At 36.4% G+C, this 20,389-nt stretch overlaps 1 protein-coding gene across 1 annotated transcript in view; it reads left to right on the top strand.

Moving 5' to 3' along the window:
* The first annotated feature begins 665 nt into the window (after positions 1 to 665).
* The window catches only part of LOC150083804 (high affinity copper uptake protein 1-like), a 39,919-nt gene continuing 20,195 nt past the window's right edge, over positions 666 to 20,389 (top strand). Inside the window, exon 1 of the mRNA XM_090374893.1 lies at positions 666 to 862. The gene's annotated coding sequence lies outside the window, so the exon portion shown is untranslated. The remainder of the gene's footprint in view (positions 863 to 20,389) is intronic.

Raw genomic sequence — 20,389 nt, 5'->3', positions numbered from 1 at the left:
AGAGAGAGAGAGAATCACAATAAAAAGAAAAGAAGACGAATGATGATATCCAGCTCAGGACCCTTGGTGTGCGAAGCCCATACTCACCAGATGTGAGCCCCTGGTTATCTATGTTGTTATACTATTTCCTATTCTATAATACTTTATTCATTCGTTTTACTTTACGTAATGTGATTTTTTTTGTCTTATTTCCTTTATAAGATAAAAGATATAATAAAAGATAAGATATAATATGAAGAATGATACTCTCATTATAAACAGAAAAAAAAACCAATTAATCCATTGCATGCAGCTTTATAAATGTGAAGACCATTTAAAATTTTTAAATGTTTTCCGTAACATTCCCAGCAAGCTCTCTGAAACAGTTTTCTCTCTTTCTCTAATCTAATGCTAAAATTAATTAATTTCGATTTCTAAAGGCTAAATTTATTATGCGTACCATTACTAAATATTATTACATAAATGCAAAACACATTCAAACTATATCTGAATAATTTTGATTTAAATCAGTTTGTTTTTTCTACAATATACAATGATGTAGTATTTTCACCTTGCCAGTTGGAATTTTTTCACCTGCTTGTCAGGTGGCGCCACCAGCTGCTGATTCATTTTGAGATGGTGACATGTTTACGTTTCTTCCTGCGAAATCTTGTGTTTGCGCAGCTGTTCGTATGATCTTTAGTTACAGTCTGTAAGATACCGGTTTTATTCTGTTAATAACTGTTCTGTGTGGCTTCTATGCGATGTCATTTATTTGGATCAAATATATCGTATCCTTGAGCGAAGTTAACAAATGAAAACCTAGAAAATATACCTTTAGGATGCAAATGATTACTTGAGACTTTTTAAAGAAAAGTGAAAGGTAAGATGCGCTATTCACGAAATACAGTACTGCACTTTACACTGTGTGTAGTTCGGGGAAGGTGATGGCTAGTCAAAAAATTCTTGAGTTACGTTACATTTTAGCAGTACCATTCTGATAATGTTGATCTAGATTTTAATCATGCCGATTAAAATACCACCAAAATTACTTTTAATAGTAATGCCAGAATTTTATATATTGTTCCCCAAATATAGTTCAAAGACTAAAAATCAAGCTACGGAAAATTGCTGCTGGCTGATGCTATATAAACTTGGTTTCTTGCATGATATGCCTCTGCTAATACCAAATTTATTAATGGAACAAGTTAGTGCATTGCATTATGTTAGTTCTTAGTAAATCATCGAAGAAGGTGAAATAGCATCGTTTTTGTATATCTCATATTGTGAATGCCTTCACAACGACTTGCCCTGATATTGCACTTCCTCGAATAAACAACGCTTCACCAGTGGAGAAGACTATTGTTCCATTTCACCTGCTTCAGTGATTTACTACAAACTAACATGATACTAGGGGTGGACAGAGGGGATATATGTCTCCCTTAACCAAAAATTTGAAATTAAAGAAAAAAGAAGGCAGGTGGCATTAAAAAAAAACAACTCAAAAACTTGTTCACCATGTCCCCCATTATAATACCTGGATACACCACTGTGTGATGCTATGCACTAACTTGTTCGATTAGTGAATTTTCCAGAGTTAGACTTTTAGCCGTAAAACTCTTTTTAGTCTACACTGTTTCGCACCATCTGGTGCCTGTCATATTGTGAAGTTATACTTCATAATTGGGTTGTCACTTATTGTAACACCAGGATACTGTACTTGCAGGAGCTTAATGCTGCCCGAGTTATCTGCACTTTCATCCTTTCCCTTACCTCGCTTCATTCCCTTGCTTTATATCATTTGCTTGCATTATCTTCTAATGTTACATTCTTATACAAATTCACCCAAAAAATTTATCTATTAATATTGCATTCTTATACAAATTCACCCAAAATTTTTTTTATAAATCACACCATATTTTAACTTTCACTTATGGCCACCTATTATTGCATCTAAGTTACACTGTAAGCACTTATTCTTATTTTAATTTTATTACTATTTTACTTCATATTTTACTTTAATTACTTATGCTTTACAATAAATACTACTGCATTGGGACTACCTTATCTATCTTTGTGAAAGTTCTGCTGCTTTACCTTCCTTTTTACTCTCACTTATTTTTAAATTTCCTTTTCTTCCACAAATATGGATAAGTATGGAAACACAGTTCATGATACATGATCAGGTGTAGGCCCCTGATGAAATACTTGATCATGTATCAATATTTATTTTTAGTTTGCATCAGAATTTAAATTTTGTAATTTTCTTCTCTCTTTTTTAGACCTTTAATCACTTTTGTTTTGTAGTTCCCTTCTCTCTAATTGGCTTACCAATTCAGCCAATAATTTTATTTAATTCATTATATCATATAGGATATTCATTCTTTTGCTCTTTCTCCTACCTTCAATATTTCTGATTTGTGCTTTCCTTCTATTAGTTTTGCCATTTTGTGTAATTTATTATTATTAGCTACATGGTGCAAGGAAGCCTGAGGCTTATACTGCACCAGCCAAAAAAAAAAAAAAAAATTTCCCAATTACCCCGAGAGAGAGAGAGAGAGAGAGAGTCAGAAGTAGAAGGGAATCACCAAGAAAGAGAAGACTGATGATATCCAGCTCAGGACCCTGGATGTGCCAAGCCCATACTCACAAGATGTGAGCCCCTGGGGTTACGCCTCCATCTTCTCACTTTTAAATAGATTATTACTTCTACCTGGTATATATATATATAAAACTGGAATTGATGCTGTAACTTCTTGAGGTAAGCACTAATAAAGATTTTCCTTATATGATGGTTGCGCTAGTAAATAAACTTTGTTGATAATGGCAAAGTAAATTTCCTTTAGTTCCTTGTAACACAGTTCTGCTGTAGACCTTGAAAATCCAGTTATTTACCAGAAATATGAATATTAATCAAGTTATGTCCCCTGTGTATGGACAAAATTCTTCATCCTAGTGTTATTTTTGAATAATGCATCGAAAACTTGCTTGCACAGATTAAGAACCCGAGGGGGCATAGATTCAAATTGAGGAAAGACAGTTGTAGAATAGATGTGCAGAAGTTTACTTTTAGCCAGTGGGTAGTTGATTGCTGGAACAGATTTCCATCTGTTGTTTTGGAAGTTGATAGCTTAAATAAATTTAAGGCTGAACTATACAAACATTCAGAGTGATTGGATGAGTGAAATGGGAAGGTTTTTTTTTTTTTTTTTTTTTTGGCTGATGCTATATAAGCTTGCTTTCTTGCATTATATGCCTCAACTAATGCTAAAAACAAACAACCAAACAAACTGGATTTAATTTAATCTTTTTATTTTTTTTACAAATATAGCATAGGGGATTTTTTCCTTTCTCCTATGCATGTTTTTATTAGTGACATCTGAAATTGTGTATATGCATCAGATTTTATTATATTCAATGCAAATATAAGCGTAATAGAATTTGAAAAAAAAAAAAAAAAAAATCAATGGCCATGATTCTTTAGTTAATATTTTTATAGGCTCAAATTTACATTTTTTTCTATACTGGCTGCATATTACCTTTAGTTTAAATGCTATTATTGGTTGAACTATGTGTTAATTGTGCAGATAAAATTACTTAAGTAATCTGACCTGATATACAACCTTATTCTACTTTGAGTTTGAGGTTAAAAGTATGTCATTTCAATTCCTGTAATTATCACCAAATAAACCAAGGTCACTTATATTTTGTTGAAGTAATTAACATTTATTGCTATTATTTTTGTACACTTTAGTGACTTTTCTTTTTTATTAATTAGATTATGCTGTTAAAGTGTTCTTTAGCTTCTTTAATATTTTTTTTTGTGTGCAGGTATATCAAGAAATGTAAATTTGTAAAATAATGACCATTTAAACTTGATTGGGGCATAATCTGCTTTTAATTTCTTAAAGAATTACAGATTGTTCTCAGACTTTTCATGGTACTTCCTGTACCTCTTCTTCAGTGATTGTAAAGACAACAGAACTGGTAAATTGTGGTGACTTCATTTACATAGAGTTGTTAATTTGTTTACACATTTCTTACTTGTTAACATTTAGCTTTTGGTACTTATATGTGTAGCAGAACATGAATTAGTTAACAGATAGCCATTAGTAAACATCTAGTAAGAATTAATTTTAGCAGTTTAAAAAAAAAATTAAATCAGTTAATGATATAGTTAAGATTAAAATTTAATAAAATTAAACTTAAGTAAATAGATAGCCATGAATACTTACATTCCTTAATACTGTCCTTATAACACACACATATTTGGGGTATAATTTTTCTCAGCTTGGTCTGTGCTTTTTTTTTTTTTTTGGCTGATTCTGCATAAGCTTACATGCTTGCTTTCTTGCATCACATGTCACTATTACTACTACTGTTTCTACAGGGATGGGATATACTTGAATAGAAAGGGTGCAAGAATATTTGATGATGTTATTTATGCAGTGATATGTGGGTCGGAAAACTGCTAGCTTGGGGGGGGGGATACACGGACTAATCGATTAACAATAGCCGGTGGCAGAGGTGAAAGTGATTCTTGCACTGCTTCTATTAGAATGAGCAGCAGCCTGGAAAACAAGGTGCAGGGATTTCAGAGACTGCTGGGAGTCATTGCAGAACAAGTAAAAACATGGGCTATGTTAGGGTAGCTAAGAATAGCAACAGGTGCATGAATACTTACGTGTACACAAATGGTAGAAGTTTGGTAAATAAATCTGATGAATTTGAGGTGTTGGTCAAAACATCAATGGCAGATATTGTTCGGATATCAGAGACGTGGTGATCAGGAACGCAGAAATGGAATTTGGGGAGTACAATGTGGACAGGATAGAAAGGGAGGAGGGGTTATGCTATTAGTTAAGAAACATATAAAATTTATCCAAGGAAGTACAGCCAGTGGACATGGCTGGACAGTGCAGTGTCGAGTCAGTTTGGTGTGACATAAGCACTGGGAAATCAAAATTGAGAGTAGGAGTGTATTATAGGCCTAATGACTCTGATGAGTATAATAAACAATTGTACACAGAAATAATGGGCCAATAAATCAGAGTCTTATAATGGGGGATTTTAATTTTCTAGATATTGACTGGAATTTATTTGTCACTCGCACAATAGCAAGGCTTTTGTGGATTTGTTGGATGATTGTTTTCTACAGCAGCATGTTCGGGAGGCAATTAGAGGGAGTAATACTCTTGATCTGATTATCAGTAGTGATTCTTCATGCATTAGGAATCTGCAGATAAAGCAACCACTAGGTGGCAGTGATCACAGTGTGCTGAAGTGGGATTTATTCAAAGAGGTAACTACCATCAGGGGAAAAGGAAAGGGTTTTGCTTTCGTAAAGGCGACTACGGTGGTCTGAGACAGTACTTAAATTCTCTACGGTGGGACCAACTGATGAGTTTACCAACAGCAAATTCAAATTGAGAAGCATTGAAACAACCTTGGATGCTACTAGGCTTTTCATACCAACTAAGAAATATTGCTCAAGATGTAGGCCTAAATGGATGTCAGATGAACTAACGAGACTTGTGGCAAAGAAGAAAAATGCATGGGATACATATAAATTAACATGTGACACAGACGCTTATGATAGATATAAGCTGGTCTGTAGCCAGGTCACAAAGGAGGTTAGGCAGGCAAAGGCAGATTACGAGAATTTTTGGCAAAGGATACAAAGAAAAACAGCAAAGAGTTATTTACTTATGTAAATTCTAGAAGGAAGGGAATGAATCAGATTTGTCCACTTGATATTGATGGTTCAAGTTGATCCTGCTCAGGTAGCTAATAAACTAAATGAGTATTTTGCATCTAAATTCACACATGAGGAGTTATTCAGGTAGGGGAATGCCAGAGGCGAATTAAATTCTGGTCATGAGCAAGATGATTTTGTAATAACTGAGAGCAAAATGGAGGAGAAATTGTTGAGGATAAACCTAAGAAAGACCTCTGGGGTGGATGGGATTTATCCAGTTATATTAAAGGAGGAAGCAAACCCTTAACCATAATTATGAGAACTTCTTGGACTCGGGGGAGGTACCCATGAACTGGAGATGTGCAAATGTAACCCCAATTCACAAAAGTGGGTCAAAGGTCAAGACAAGTAATTACAGATTTTAGTTTAACTTCTGTTCCAAAGAAATTAATGGAGGCACTGGTAAATGAAGCACTGCAGGATCACCTTGACAAGACTTCAGTTATAGCTTGAACATAGCATGGGTTTGTTTAGGGGAAGTCTTGTCTCACCAATTTGATTGGATACTATGATGTGGTCACAAAGGAACTGGATACAAAGGATAATTTTTATATCATATATTTGGATCTTAGAAAGGCTTTTGATACTGTTGCACATGGAAAACTGCTGCACAAATTGGAGCCGTGTGGAATTAGAGGCAAATTGCTGCTATGGATAAAAGGATGGTTGGGTGACAGAGTGGTAATCAATGGATACTGCTATTCGTGGACTAATCTTATTAGTGGAGTCCCCCAGGATTTAGTGTTGGGTTCCTTGTTGTTTTCTGTATTTATTAATGATATTGATGATGGTATATTAAGCTTAATGTCCAAGTTTGCAGACAATATGATGGTCGGCAGGGTTGTTATTGACTCTAATGACAGTATGCAGCTGCAACAGGTTCTAGAAGGGTTGAGCAGATGGGCTAAGAGGTAGCAACTGAAGTTTAATGTTGACAAATGTAAAGTATTGCATATGGGAAGCAGTAACCCCAGAATAATGTATCAGCTGTGTGGTACTACACTGAGGGTGGTAGAGAGTGAAAACGACCTGGGAGTAATTGTGCAGGCAGATATGAAGTTTTCTGAGCAGTGCAGACTGTCTGCAAGAGTAGCTCATGTTGTCTTGTCAGTGATATACAGGAATTTTTCTAGCAGAGATAAGGTGATTATCCCCTTGTATAAGGCAATGGTCAGGCCACACCTTGAGTACTGTATACAGGTCTTGAGGCCTTATTTTAAGGATGTAGAGCTGCTGGAATGTGTACAGAGAAGGGCAACGAGATTGGTGGGGGAAAGAAGGGTTTCTCTTACAAAGAAAGGCTTAAATTTTGCAAATTACAGTTTCTCGAGACTAGGCACCTGTGAGGTGATCTGACTGAGGTGTATAAAGTCTTGAATGGTTTGAGCATGCTCAATGCTGATGGGATTCTTCCTCTTGTTCAGAATAATCGCCTGAGAGGGCATAAATTCAAATCGAGGAAAGAATTGTAGGATAGATGTGCAGAAGTTTGTTTTTAGCCAGCAGGTGGTTGATTGTTGGAACAAACTTCCATCTGTTGTAAAAGTTGATAGCTTAAATAGATTCAAGGCAGAACTAGACAAACATTTAGAGCGAGTGGATGGGTGAAATGAGGTTTTTTTTTTTTTTTTTTGGAAGAGATATACGTTTGATTTTTTGCATCATGTGCCTTTACTAATGCTAATTGGTAAGCATTGCTTTTGCTGATTTAATATTTCTTGTCTTCATAAAGTGTGTTTAATTAGTGCCTAAAATAAAGAAATCTACAACAAAAAAAAAAACATCATCAGGCTCACATACCGAGGCAGTGGTGTCTTGGTATGTGAGGCTGATGATGTCACATGGATAGTATTACAGAAATGTAAGTATTCATGACTCTCTGTTTACTTAAGTTTAATTTTATTAAATTAATCTTAACATAAATTATTAATTGATTTAAAAATTTAAACTGCTAAAATTAATCCTTACCTAATGTTTGCTAATAGCTATCTGTTAGCTAATTCATGTTCAATTACAGATATAAAGTTGTACAGGAACTACCACAAAAAGTCTGAGAACGATCTGTAATATAGTATTTGCCCTATAGTGCAAGGAAGTCACAGACTTTTGATGCACTGGAAAAAAAAAACAAGCAAATAAGATACAAATTACCTCCTTACATGGGTAATGTGTAAGGAGGGAAGCACATAATTTTCAGTAGACCTTTGAATTTATTCACACTGTCAGCCTCGATTATCCAAAAGAGCAACTTGTTTCAACAATCAAAAACTTGCTGGCTAAAAGAAAACTTCCTGCAGTATAATCTCTAAGGCGTCTCCGTAGCCATGTGGGAAAGAGCAGCAGTGCATAGCACACGCTTCTTGATTAGACCGGGATTCGAACCCGTCACCACCAAATACAGAGGATGCGGAAAGGTCAGGGAATGACCACCGCATATCCCCGGAGCAATATGGCCTTAGTTTCTAATGCTCCTAAAAACCAAACAACAAACAAGCAATATAATCTAAACCTCAACTCATAATTTGAATTTATAGCCCCTAGTTCTGGAATTTTTTATAACAGTGAAAATTCCACCTTTATTCATAAGAAATTAAAGGCAGATTACATGAAGGTTGAAGTCCTCATTATTTCACTAATTTCCAAATTTCTTTATCTGCATTGAGTAAAAGATTTACAACTGTACAGTACTGGATGACAATAGGACATATTTCATTTGGCTGTACTAAGCTAACAAAATCAGTGTGTATTAAAGTTTTTTTTTTTTTTTTTTCTGCAATGGTGGTTTTCATTAGTACCAAAATTGCTGAGCAATGTAAGGAAGAAGGATTATGTATTATCATCCATAAAATAGTAGTACAATAAAAAATGAAGTGTTTCTCAAGTTTATATTATCTTTTTTTTTCCAAATTTTTATCTAATTCCTCATTAACTCCTTGCGATTACAAGGGTAGCTGGTAACTTGTTACAGTAGTTGATTAGTTGTTTTCTTGAAGCCAGATTTTCTTACATCCAGTCTAAAATTTTCTTTTCTTTAATTTAAATCTTCTCCCTTAGTTATTTTTGTTTTTTTTTTTTATGTCAGAAAGAGAAAATGTCTCCATAATTATGTTTTCTCAACTTTTTTGTTCTTAACCATCACAAGCACAATTCAGCAGACTTCCTCCCCACTACATGCCTAGTTTCCAAACTTAGTAACTTATAAAACAGAAATTGCTACCTTTATGAGCATTTCTTAGTATTTACATTTTTGCTGCTTTTTTTGCATCCTTTGAAGCAAGCCAATATCTTTCCTGAACTGAGGCTTCCAGATCAGTATATGTGGTCTAACCATTGATTTGTACAGTATAAAAAAATTGCCCATACCTGCTGGAAAAATTCCTGTATGTAATTGACTGAAGCCAATGCACTGTTGTAGTAGCCTTTTACTGTTGAGAGAGAGAGAGAGAGAGCTTCATATTGGTAAGGGTAAAGGCAGTGCATACTTGGCAGCTTTAAAATTTACTTAAATCTTTTCAAAAAATGTCTGTCTTTTATGGTTTTACTAATAGGTTGCTTTTTCATTAAACAGTGATATTTATCTTATGATTTTAAAATACCCTTCATGTTGTTGCGCAGGTGTAGTAAATGATGGGGTCATGACTTCCAACGTGACACAGTGAGTCTACTCATTTCACATGCAGAGCATATGTTGTAGCTGAGATTTTGACAATTATTTTTATGCTTATAAACAATGAAGTTTATTGCATTATTTATTTCAGATATAAAATTAGTAGGTGGCAGAAGTAAGACTTATTTTCAAGTGTATGGGTAAATATAATGCAGTTTCCTTGGGGTTTTTTTTTGTCCTAAATGTGATAATATAGCACACAGAATAAAAACTTAATTATTAATTTTTAATTATTTTGTAAATGAGTGAGGTATTGTTTCAGTGCAAGTATTGAAATAATTTGATAAAATAGTGCATTTCCCCCCCTAAGGAATGCATATCTCTTCACAGACAGAAATTGAGCACATGCTCCTTGGAAATGAGTAACTAATATCATTTTTGATCAAATAATATCACCAAGAAGGTTTACCATTATTTGTTAACATTGAATTGGTGATATTGTTGCTTATTCTAATAACATTTATTCACCTAAAGAGTAATCATTTTAAATTAAGCAACAATATCACCAATTCAATGTTAACAAATAATGGTAGCATTAGTGGAGGCATATGATGCAAGAAAGCAAGCTTATGTAGCATCAGCCAAAAAAAAAAAAAAAAAAACAATTCCATTTCACCCCTCCATTAGTTCGAAATACCTGTCCAGCTGAGCCTTAAATTTATTTAGGCTATCAACTTCCACAACAAGGGATGGAAGTCTGTTCCACCAACCAACCACCCGCTGGCTAAAGGCAAATTTCCTCACGTCTATCCTACATCTGTCTTTCCTCAATCTGAATTTATTCCCTCTCAGTTGATTATTCTGAGCAAGAGGAAAAATCCCATCGGCATTGAGCATGCTCAAACCATTCAAGGCTTTATACACCTCTATCAGTATACATCTTTATACATAGCTTTATAAATTTCTGCCACTGACAGTGGTAGAGAATGAAAGGGACCTGGGGGTGGTTGTGCAGGCAGATATGAAGTTCTCTGAGCAGTGCAGATGTGTTGCAAGAGTAGCTCATGGTGTATTGTCAATGATATATAGGAATTTTTCTAGCAGGGATAAGGAGGTGATTATTCCCTTGTATAAGGCAATGGTCAGGCCACACCTAGAGTACTGTATACAGGTCTGGAGGCCACATTTCAAGAAGGATGTAGAGCTGCTGGAACGAGTACAGAGAAGGGCAACAAGATTAGTGAATGGAACAAAGGGGTGCTCTTACGAAGAAAGGCTTAAGTTTTGCAAATTACAGTGTCTGGAGACTAGGCACCAGCGAGGTGATCTGATAGAGGTGTATAAAGCTTTGAATGGTTTGAGCATGCTCAATGCTGATGGGATTCTTCCTCTCGCTCAGAATAATCACCTGAGAGGGCATAAATTCAAATTGAGGAAAGACAGATGTAGGATAGACGTGCGGAAATTTGCCTTTAGCCAGCGGGTGGTTGGTTGGTGGAACAGACTTCCATCCCTTGTCGTGGAAGTTGATAGCCTAAATAAGTTTAAGGCTCAGCTGGACAGGTATTTTGAACGAACAGAAGGGTGAAGTGGAAGTGGTTTTTTTTTTTTTTTTTTTTTTTGGCTGATGCTGCATAAGCTTGCTTTCTTGCATCAAATGCCTCTACTAATGCTAATCTACTAATCTACTAATGCTAAAAAATGGGCTAATTTAATTTTGTAATCATTGTGCAGTTAGAGTTATCCACTACATAATCAAATTCATGTGATACCATAAAATGATAGCAAAAAGGGAATTCTACAGCATCAAGATCAAAAAAAAATTAGGCAGATGGGCTCAGAAGTGGCAATTGAAGTTCAACATTAACAAATGCAATGTACTGCATATGTATAACAGTAATCCCCGATTAATGTATCAACTGGTGGTACTACACTGAAGGTGGTAGAGAATGAAAAAGACCTGAGGGTAATTGTGCAGTGAGGGATGAAGCTCTCTGAGCAGTGCAGATGGGCTACTAGGGTAACTCATGGGGTTTTTGTCAACAATATACATGTACAGGAATTTTGTCAGCTGGAATAAAGAAGTGATCATTAGTACTGCATACAGGTCTGGAAGGATGTGGATCTGTTGGAATGGGTGCTGAGAGGAGCAGTGATATTAATGAGGGAGGAACAAAAGGGTACTCTTATCAAGAAAGACCTCACGTTTGCAGATTAACCTTTTTTTTTTTTTATGGCTATACAACAGATTTGCCAAAAGGTAAATCTGCTGTATATCATTGTATTGTCTTTTAAAGAAGTGGCATATTAGTCATATGGTGATATCATATTTGAAAGTAGTGTAACTCATTGTGAAGGCAAAGTTTGTTCTGCTGTCAACATTAAGATCATTGCATTAACTAAGCAGGTTAAATCATGCTTGTCTATAAAGAGAGAGGATGCTAATTTTTCTGACTCCATAATTTCATTTATTATTATTATTATTAAAAATGAATTATAATGTAATTATTAAAAATGTAAAAGGAATTGTTCAACAAGTAGACTCAACATACAACTTGAATCAAAGCCTGCCTTTATTTGCACATCCTTGAATTCTAGCAAGTATAGGGAAAAAATATCATTGAATATCATAAATTAGTTTATTGTTTAACTATTGCAAAAGTTAATTTTCAAATAAGGAAAGGTTATCCAAAATGAGAATATTAATACGGAATTACCTTATTTATAATGTGACACTTGATTAATTATCTTAAAATGAAAAAAAGATTCTTGCTGTCTGTATTGAAGATGGAATAATTATTGTTGCCAAAATGTGAATTTTCTTGCCTGCCCCTTTTATTGTTTATTCTCAGGGAGGAAGAAGGGAAGTGAAATAAGTGTACTTTGATTTGAGTAGTTATAATAATATTATGAAAACTGAGTTTCTTGATGAAACTTAATTTTTCTTCTTTCTACTCACATCAAAGCATGGGGCAGGCTTTATTTTATTTAATATCGCTTGGGCTACATTAGAACTGAAAATGAATAATTTAATTAGCTCATTTTACATTGATTAGGCTCTGTTAGAACAATACTAACAGAACAATACTCACTCTATGAAAACTGTATATGGAGAGGATTTCCCATCATATGAGACTGTAAAAAATTGGAAAAGACAGTTCAGGTGTGGGCAAAGTAGTATGTACAATAACCCAAGAGAAGACTGAGCCATAGATTTGCCAAAGTGGAAAGCTAGTCCTTGAAGACAGATGTGTGACTATAAATTTTATGGCAAATGAAATGAACATTAGCAGTGGGTCTATTTGCATCACAATGCAAACAGACTCACTCTATGAAAACTGTATATGGAGAGGACTGACCATCTTGCACATACATGTGTAAGATGGCAGTCCAATGGGATCTGAGATTAGTTGTCTGCCAACAAGGTTACATTGTCAGTCTTCTGGGACTCAAAGGTATCATTCTTACTTCCCAAAAGAAAACAGCATCACTGGAGAGTACTACAGAAACCAGCTGGGAAAGTTAAGAGAGGCTGTTGAGTTGAACGAGACATAGGAAGCTAACCAAATATCCACCTCTTAGCCAACAACGTTCCTGCTCACAATGTTGTTCTCACAGTGGACTTTGCAATTAATGAGGCTTTGAAAACCTGTAGCACACTTGCCTTATTCTTCTGGCCTCTGACCTACAGACTTCTTCCTATTCCCTAAAATGAAGAAATTACAGAATCCTAGATTTCAGACTGATGAGGTATTAATGAATGGAAGCCTGGTTTTCTGCTCAAAGTGAGGAGTTCTAGCCAAGAGCCCTGCAAAAGCTTATCCACGGATGGAAAAAATATGTAGCTCTCAAAGATAGCTACATAGAGAAGGATGAAATTGCCAGCCAAGTTTAAAATCCCTAACTCAAATATTTCTAGGTGAGGATAAATCTTTATTCTCACCTAGAAATATTTCCCCTCATTAATATATTTATATTTTTCAATATATTTATATCTATGAGGGGATTTATAGATAAATCCTCTCATATTAAAATATATTTTAAAATATGAATTATATTTTACAATATATGTATATTAAATCCTTGTGCTAGGCACAAGAATATGTGAGGAGTTGTAATAATATTATGCAAATTGAGTTTCTTGATGAAACAATTTATTTTTTCTACTCACAGCAAAGCATGGGGGAATTTCATTTAGCAGAATAAAGTTGCATCTCTAATCTTTACATATTACAAACCTCTATAGTTTTTATATACAGATTTATGTGGATGATTGTAATTGTTCAAACCACCCATTTATGATGCAAAAAAAGAAGAGAGAAAAAAAATTTAATATTATCTTGGCTGCTTCAAACATTGGTTCAAACATAGTTTTGTCCTTGATTCCTTCAATTAGATCACTGAAAACAGTGATCTAATTGAAGTGCTGCCGTAGCAGTTCTTGTTTAAATGATATATAAAGGCACGTCTGAGTAATCATAATGTCTAGTGCATATATGGAGCTCCACATCTGAAGAGAAAACTGTCTGAGTTTTGTGCAGTATATGCATGAAAAGCAGAATAATTGACAGAATATTAGGAATATAGTAGGTCTATAATTTCTTCTAACAGATAAAATCCTTCCCTCCCCCAAAGAGAAACTAGTTAATGCAGAATTAGGTGATACAAAAGCCTGCAGTAGATATAAACTAGTCTCTGCAATCAAGCCATGAAGGCAGGCTAAGGCAGCTTATGAGATGTCACTGGTAAAGAATGCACAGAGAACCAGCAAAGGGTTCTTTACTTATGTAAACCCTACCACATCTCTTCCATCTTGCAGTATGATTGACTTTTGAGGTTATGATGAACATCGTGGCGAGATCCAATATTCCTTACATTTCGAGGGTACAGCTCTAAAACAGTGTTCGCAGGCCGGCTGCTAGTTAGTACACCTGAGTGAACAAGTTGGTAACTCTCTAGGAGGCTTCCGGATCAGCTGGTGTATAATCTTGCTACCTCTACTCTGCCAGATAGTGACTGGAGGGAGTCCGAGTAGTGTGTATGCGGGGAGCATTGTCGAGGCCACGTTATGTCAAGGATCTGGGTATATTCTTACCACGTGTACGCCATTCCAATAATTTCATTACTTCAAATAGCATGTCCCACCCACTTTTTTCTTACTATCAAATACACCATGAATTGTCAAACTAATAGAGCAAGCTTATCTGCGAAAAGCTCTAAACCTCACAAGCACTTCCTAATTCATTTCACAAATACTGTATAGTATGAATCAGAGCTGAAATACTCAATATGTTCTACGTTGATAATAATATTAGTAAATTAATAAGAGGAGTTTACCTCAATATAGTACGTGGAACACTTCCGTATGATACCCTCCAGAAATTAAAACGGAAAAAAACGAAAAAATCGACAACTTATCGGTACATTAAAGTAAAATATAAATAATTAAAGTAAAATATAAATAATTAAATAATCAATTTAACACAATTCAAAACAATTAAAATTCAAATTAACGCAATTAAAAGAATCTAACGAAAATATTCAAAACGATTTCATTACTTCAAATAGCATGTCCCACCCACTTTTTTCTTACTATCAAATACACCATGAATTGTCAAACTAATAGAGCAATCGACGCGGTTTTCTCTTAATAACCGTGTAAATCAACACGAAGCCTCAGTTCGTGCTTCTCGTTCAGCAGCGTCAGAATTAGCCTTTCATGCCATTAACGAAAAACATACTTTTTTATTTAACGAGGCCAAAATACTTAACGTTCAACGTAATTATACGCGACTATTAATTGCAGAAACCGTTGAAATTAAATTACACGAGAATTCTGTTAATGTTCGGCGGCCATATTTGATCTCCGATGCGTGGACCTTTACGCGCATGCGCGAAGACATATAATCACTATTTAAGTTGCAGGTTTAGCGTGATTCGGTAATTTTCATTCCTGTGATCACGACAGTCGGTCGAAAAGCATTGTCAGCTTCAGGAAGGAAAATCGTTTTGAATATTTTCGTTAGATTCTTTTAATTGCGTTAATTTGAATTTTAATTGTTTTGAATTGTGTTAAATTGATTATTTAATTATTTATATTTTACTTTAATTATTTATATTTTACTTTAATGTACCGGTAAGTTGTCGATTTTTTCGTTTTTTTCCGTTTTAATTTCTGGAGGGTATCATACGGAAGTGTTCCACGTACTATATTGAGGTAAACTCCTCTTATTAATTTACAAATACTGTATACGTAGTCTCAATTCTAATCTCAACGATGTCCATTTCCACTTGCAGTCTGCCAAACCCTATGTACTTTTTCCTGACAGAATCTCAGTTATTGGTTAATTCAACTACTGCTCATCTCAGATGCCCAAATTATTCGCTGTATGATTCCTTTTGCCTCAAAGGTGGTACTTGTGCATATGTCCGTTCTAATATTCCCTCAGAGACTTGGCAATTTGGAATCTCCTCTCTTTGATCTTCTCTGACTTAAAATCTCTCTACCTCATCAATTCATCTGTTGTCTCTACCGTTCTCCCAACTCCACTAATTGGAGCTCTTTGACTTCCTCTCTTTGCAACTTGACTTTCTCCAGTCCAACGTTCCTAACAGTGAGGTAATTTTCCTTGGTGATTTTAATGTTCACAACTCCAGCTGGCTTCCATTTTCTAGTCACACCGATCCATCTGGTCGAGATGCTGAGGCTTTTGTAATTACTAATGACCTTGCACAGATTGTTCATTTACCTACAAGAATAACAGACAATCCTAATCATACAGCCAACATGCTTGATCTTTTTCTCACAAATAACTCTTCTAAGTACACGGTCGAAGTGAGAGGCCCTTTAGGCACTTCAGATCACAACTTGGTGATTGTCTCTTCTCCAATGGAGCCTCTATCTCATGGCTATTCCCAACTTCGTATTGTTTGGCATTACAAGAATGCAAAATGGGATGACCTGCGAGATTTCTTTTCTTCTTTTCCTTGGTCGGATTACTGTTTCAAAACTTCTGATGTCAACATTTGCTCAGATTGTGTCAGTGAAATTATTCTTGCAGGATATATATATATATATATATGTGTGTGTGCGTGTGTGTGTATATACATATATTTATATACACACACACACACGCATTCCCCACAGGTCTAAATCTAAAAACATCAAAATTACTGCCCGACCTATTTGGCCATAGAACAAGTTATCAGCGAACAACCCTACGCTCTGTTAAAATTACAACCGTTGCTCAAGAAACAGCGATCATCTCATTCTCAAATCTGGTCCTAGCCACTGAAATCCCAGGAAAGTAGGTGGCAGGACCCGCCAGAGTACTCTAGCTACAGTGGTACACCCGGTCAGCCTCCCCGTGGCATGGTGTGGTAACGTCGGGTCCCACTAGGGGCTCGGCGGCTAATAGACCGGAGGAACAAAGGGCACAACACAATATACAGCACATGACCCCCACACACTTCAAATCTCTGGCCCCGATACAATGTACACCCGCGGAGATGGGAGAAATCCCAGGAGCCGTTAGACACTAACATACCTTATACCTTATATTCTTGCAGGAATGGAATCCTTTATCCCATACTCCACTTTAAAATCTCGTCCTTTATCTAAACCTTGGTTTTCCAGTAAATGTGCTAAGGCTGTTGAAGAGAAGAATGTTGCATATCATAATTGGCTTTTTCTAATTCTTCAGTTTCATTTTCTGCCTACACCAAAGCTCGCAACAATTGTAAAGCAGCTATTAATTAATCAATCCTAACTAGAGTTTGAACACGCTAAGAGTAGAAAACTTGCTTCTTGCTCTAATAGTAGCCGAGCATTCTGGTCTCTTGCCAAAGCTATTGGCCGCAACTTTTGCCCATCTCTGCTCCCACCTCTGTCCAAACCAGATGGTTCTGTTGTCACTTCAGCCAAGGATAAAGCTGACTTGCTAGCATCCCATTTTTCTTCCAACTCATGTATTAATGATCTTGGTAAAACACCTCCCAATATTCCCAATATGCTCCATTCAATGCCTACTGTGGTCTTCCGTCAAAAGGGTGTCAGAAGGATTTTGACGAATATCGATGCTAAGAAAGCTCCAGGTCCCGATGGTATTTCTCCACTTGTTCTCAAAACCTGTGCTCCTGAACTTACTCCTATTCTTTGCCGCCTTTTTTCACTTTCTTATTCCAAAGGCGTTTTTCCTTCTTGGAAATTTGCTCATAATCAGCCAGTTCTTAAAAAGGGTGACAAATCCCTTCCATCCAATTATCATCCCATTGCAATTACTTCTACTCTTTCTAAAGTAATGGAGAAATCAATTAACTGCCAACTCTTAAACTACCTAGAAACCTTCCGTCTGATCAACGATCGCCAGTATGGATTCTGTCAGTGTCGATCCACTGGTGATGTTACCCATTTATGGACTTATTCAATGGAAAGGTTCGGTGAAACACAAGTAGTTGCTCTTGACATCTCAAAGGCTTTCAATCGTGTTTGGTATAAAGGTCTTCTAAACAAGCTTCCATCTTATGGTTTGCCAACTGTTTTTAGTAATTGGTTATCCAGTTTTCTCTCAGATCGCTCGCTGAGGGTGATGATAGATGGCTCTCTGTCTTCTAATTTCTCCACTAATGCCGGTGTCCCCCCCAAGGTTCAGTTCTTTCCCCCACTCTTTTTCTCTTGTATATTAATGACCTTCTTCCATTGACTGGAAATCCTATCCATAGTTTTGCCGATGATAGCACATTGCATTCCACTTTCCATTTTGAGAAACCTTGCCCTGTTCAATCAGCTTCAACTTCTCGAAAATCTGCTACCAATTCCTTAAATGCCGATCTTCAGGTAATTCTCCAGTGGGGCAAAGACAACTTAGTTGATTTCAACCCTTCTAAAACTCAGTCTTGTCTTATATCTCGCAAAAAGGATTCTTCTGCTCCTATGCTTATCTTTAGTGACACTCCGATTTCTAGGCAAAATGATATATCTCTTTTGGGGATTACCCTGACTTCTAATCTCTCTTGGCACAAGCACATTACAAATATTGCTTCTTCTGCATCTAAAAAACTTAGTTTTCTCTTTCGCTCTCGCCGTTACTTTTCTTCCAAACAGCTGCTCACTCTGTATAAATCGCAAATCCGCCCTGCCATGGAATATTGTTACCACATCTGGGGTGGTGCCCCCAAAACCTCTCTCAGGCTTCTTGATTCCATTCAGAAGAGGGCAGTTAGGTTAATTAATGATTCATCTCTAACAGAGTCTCTCCACTCGCTTTCTCATAGATGTACTGGTTCTGCTGCATGCCTCTTCTACAGATACTTCCATGGGCACTGTTCTTCTGAATTGGCTTGTATAATTCCCACTCTCTCTTTCAAAACAGTCCGAACACATGCCGCCATCAACCAACATCCATTTACTGTCCAACTTCAAACTCACAGAACCAACTTTTCATCTTCCTCGTTTATTCATTCAACTGCCGTTTTCTGGAACAACTTTCTTTCATACATATTTCCTGAAAATTACAGTCTACAGAAGTTCAAGTCTAATATCAACAAATATCTTCCTTTGTCTTCTCAGCCTCCAACCCAAGCATGGTACTAAGTACTGTAGGTTCTAATACCTCTCGTGTTTGGGGTTTTCATAAAAAAAAAAAAAAAAAAAGAAAAAGTGCCAACTTGTACAACAATATCACCTTTTGTGCCCTTAAAAGATATCTGCTTTTAAACATCATCAACCTTTGTCCCCTGTCAGACATACCTGGTCCTGTTCCACCTATCCTTCTTGCACAATATATTTCCCGTTTTCCTGACAACTAGTTCCTGTGGGTCAGCACATTCTGCCTTGGGGACTGCAGCTGTGTTGCCTGATGTTCAAATGCAAGCTCTGGCATTGATGTGGACAGCTGAGAGTGTGATTGGCCCCTAAATTTAAATTCCCCTTGGGGTGCATCTACCCTATTCTTCAAGCTCTCGTACATGCCCATAACAACCCTGAATTGGCACCCGATTTCCTCACACTCCTTACATTGAGTACACGAAGTCATTCCCCTGGGCAATATCATGTCCTGTTACTGAATGCTCCACAAACACCAAAAAGCAGTACATTTCAAAACGGGGTTCGAGCCCGTCACCACCAAATACGGAGGATGCAGAAAGGTCAGGGAATGACCACCGCATATCCTGGAGCAATATGGCCTTAGTTGCTAATGCTCCTAAAAACCAAATAACAAACAAACAAACATTTCAAAAGGCTGTGATTCAGAGAACCCCCCCCCCCCCTTCAGTTCTTCCCTGAGCCACAGTACTACCACTAGCTTGAGCCTTTTGCTTTGCTGCTGCTCTGGTCTGAGGCATAATTTCTATTCAATTTCAACTAAAATATTTCAGTTGATAAGATCTGTCCAGACCATGTAAGAGCGGCTGATATCCTTTGAAGAAGCGGAGCAATATGGCCTTAGTTGCTAATGCTCCTAAAAACCAAATAACAACAACAACCTTTGAAGAAGGACTGATTATGGAGACTAGATTGGCTACTGAGTTCTGCGAAATAGCTTCGCACAACTCAGTAGGAATGACCAGATTGAAGTTGGCCTTCATGAATGGCGGCAGACAGACTACTCTAGCTTAGGCTCTTTTGCATCGTGCACGAGTGGGTTGCCGCTCTTGTGAGATGTGCTGTTAAAATTGTGTGATGATAGTATCCAACGTTAGTATTTTGTGTTATACTAACAAAGAATCGCTTAAGAAATTGTTGTTTATTATTTTTTCTGACAAGTTGTCAGATGTTTCCTAGATGAGGTGGCCTACCTCCTCTTGGACTTGGTGTATCATGGCCTAAGTTGCCTTTGCACCATAAAAACCTAAATCAAATCAAATCAGAACTACCTCCTCATGGTGGGGTCGCTGTCCCCACTGCGAGGTCAAAGGTCGTTACTATGTTCTGTTATTTGTTATCTTGTCAAATTCGACTTGTTCTGATAAATTGACCAGCAAATTAAAGAAAAAGGCAAAAACATGAAGTAGTGGCACGTGGAAGAAAGTCTGGGTAGCCGTAA

The sequence above is a fragment of the Mastigoproctus giganteus genome, chromosome 6 (genome assembly GCF_048544385.1).
Source record: "Mastigoproctus giganteus isolate SK-2022 chromosome 6, ASM4854438v1, whole genome shotgun sequence".
Classification (NCBI taxonomy): Eukaryota; Metazoa; Arthropoda; class Arachnida; order Uropygi; family Thelyphonidae; genus Mastigoproctus; species Mastigoproctus giganteus.
Note: the sequence above shows the minus strand (reverse complement) of the source record. Positions and strands in the feature narration are given on the sequence as shown.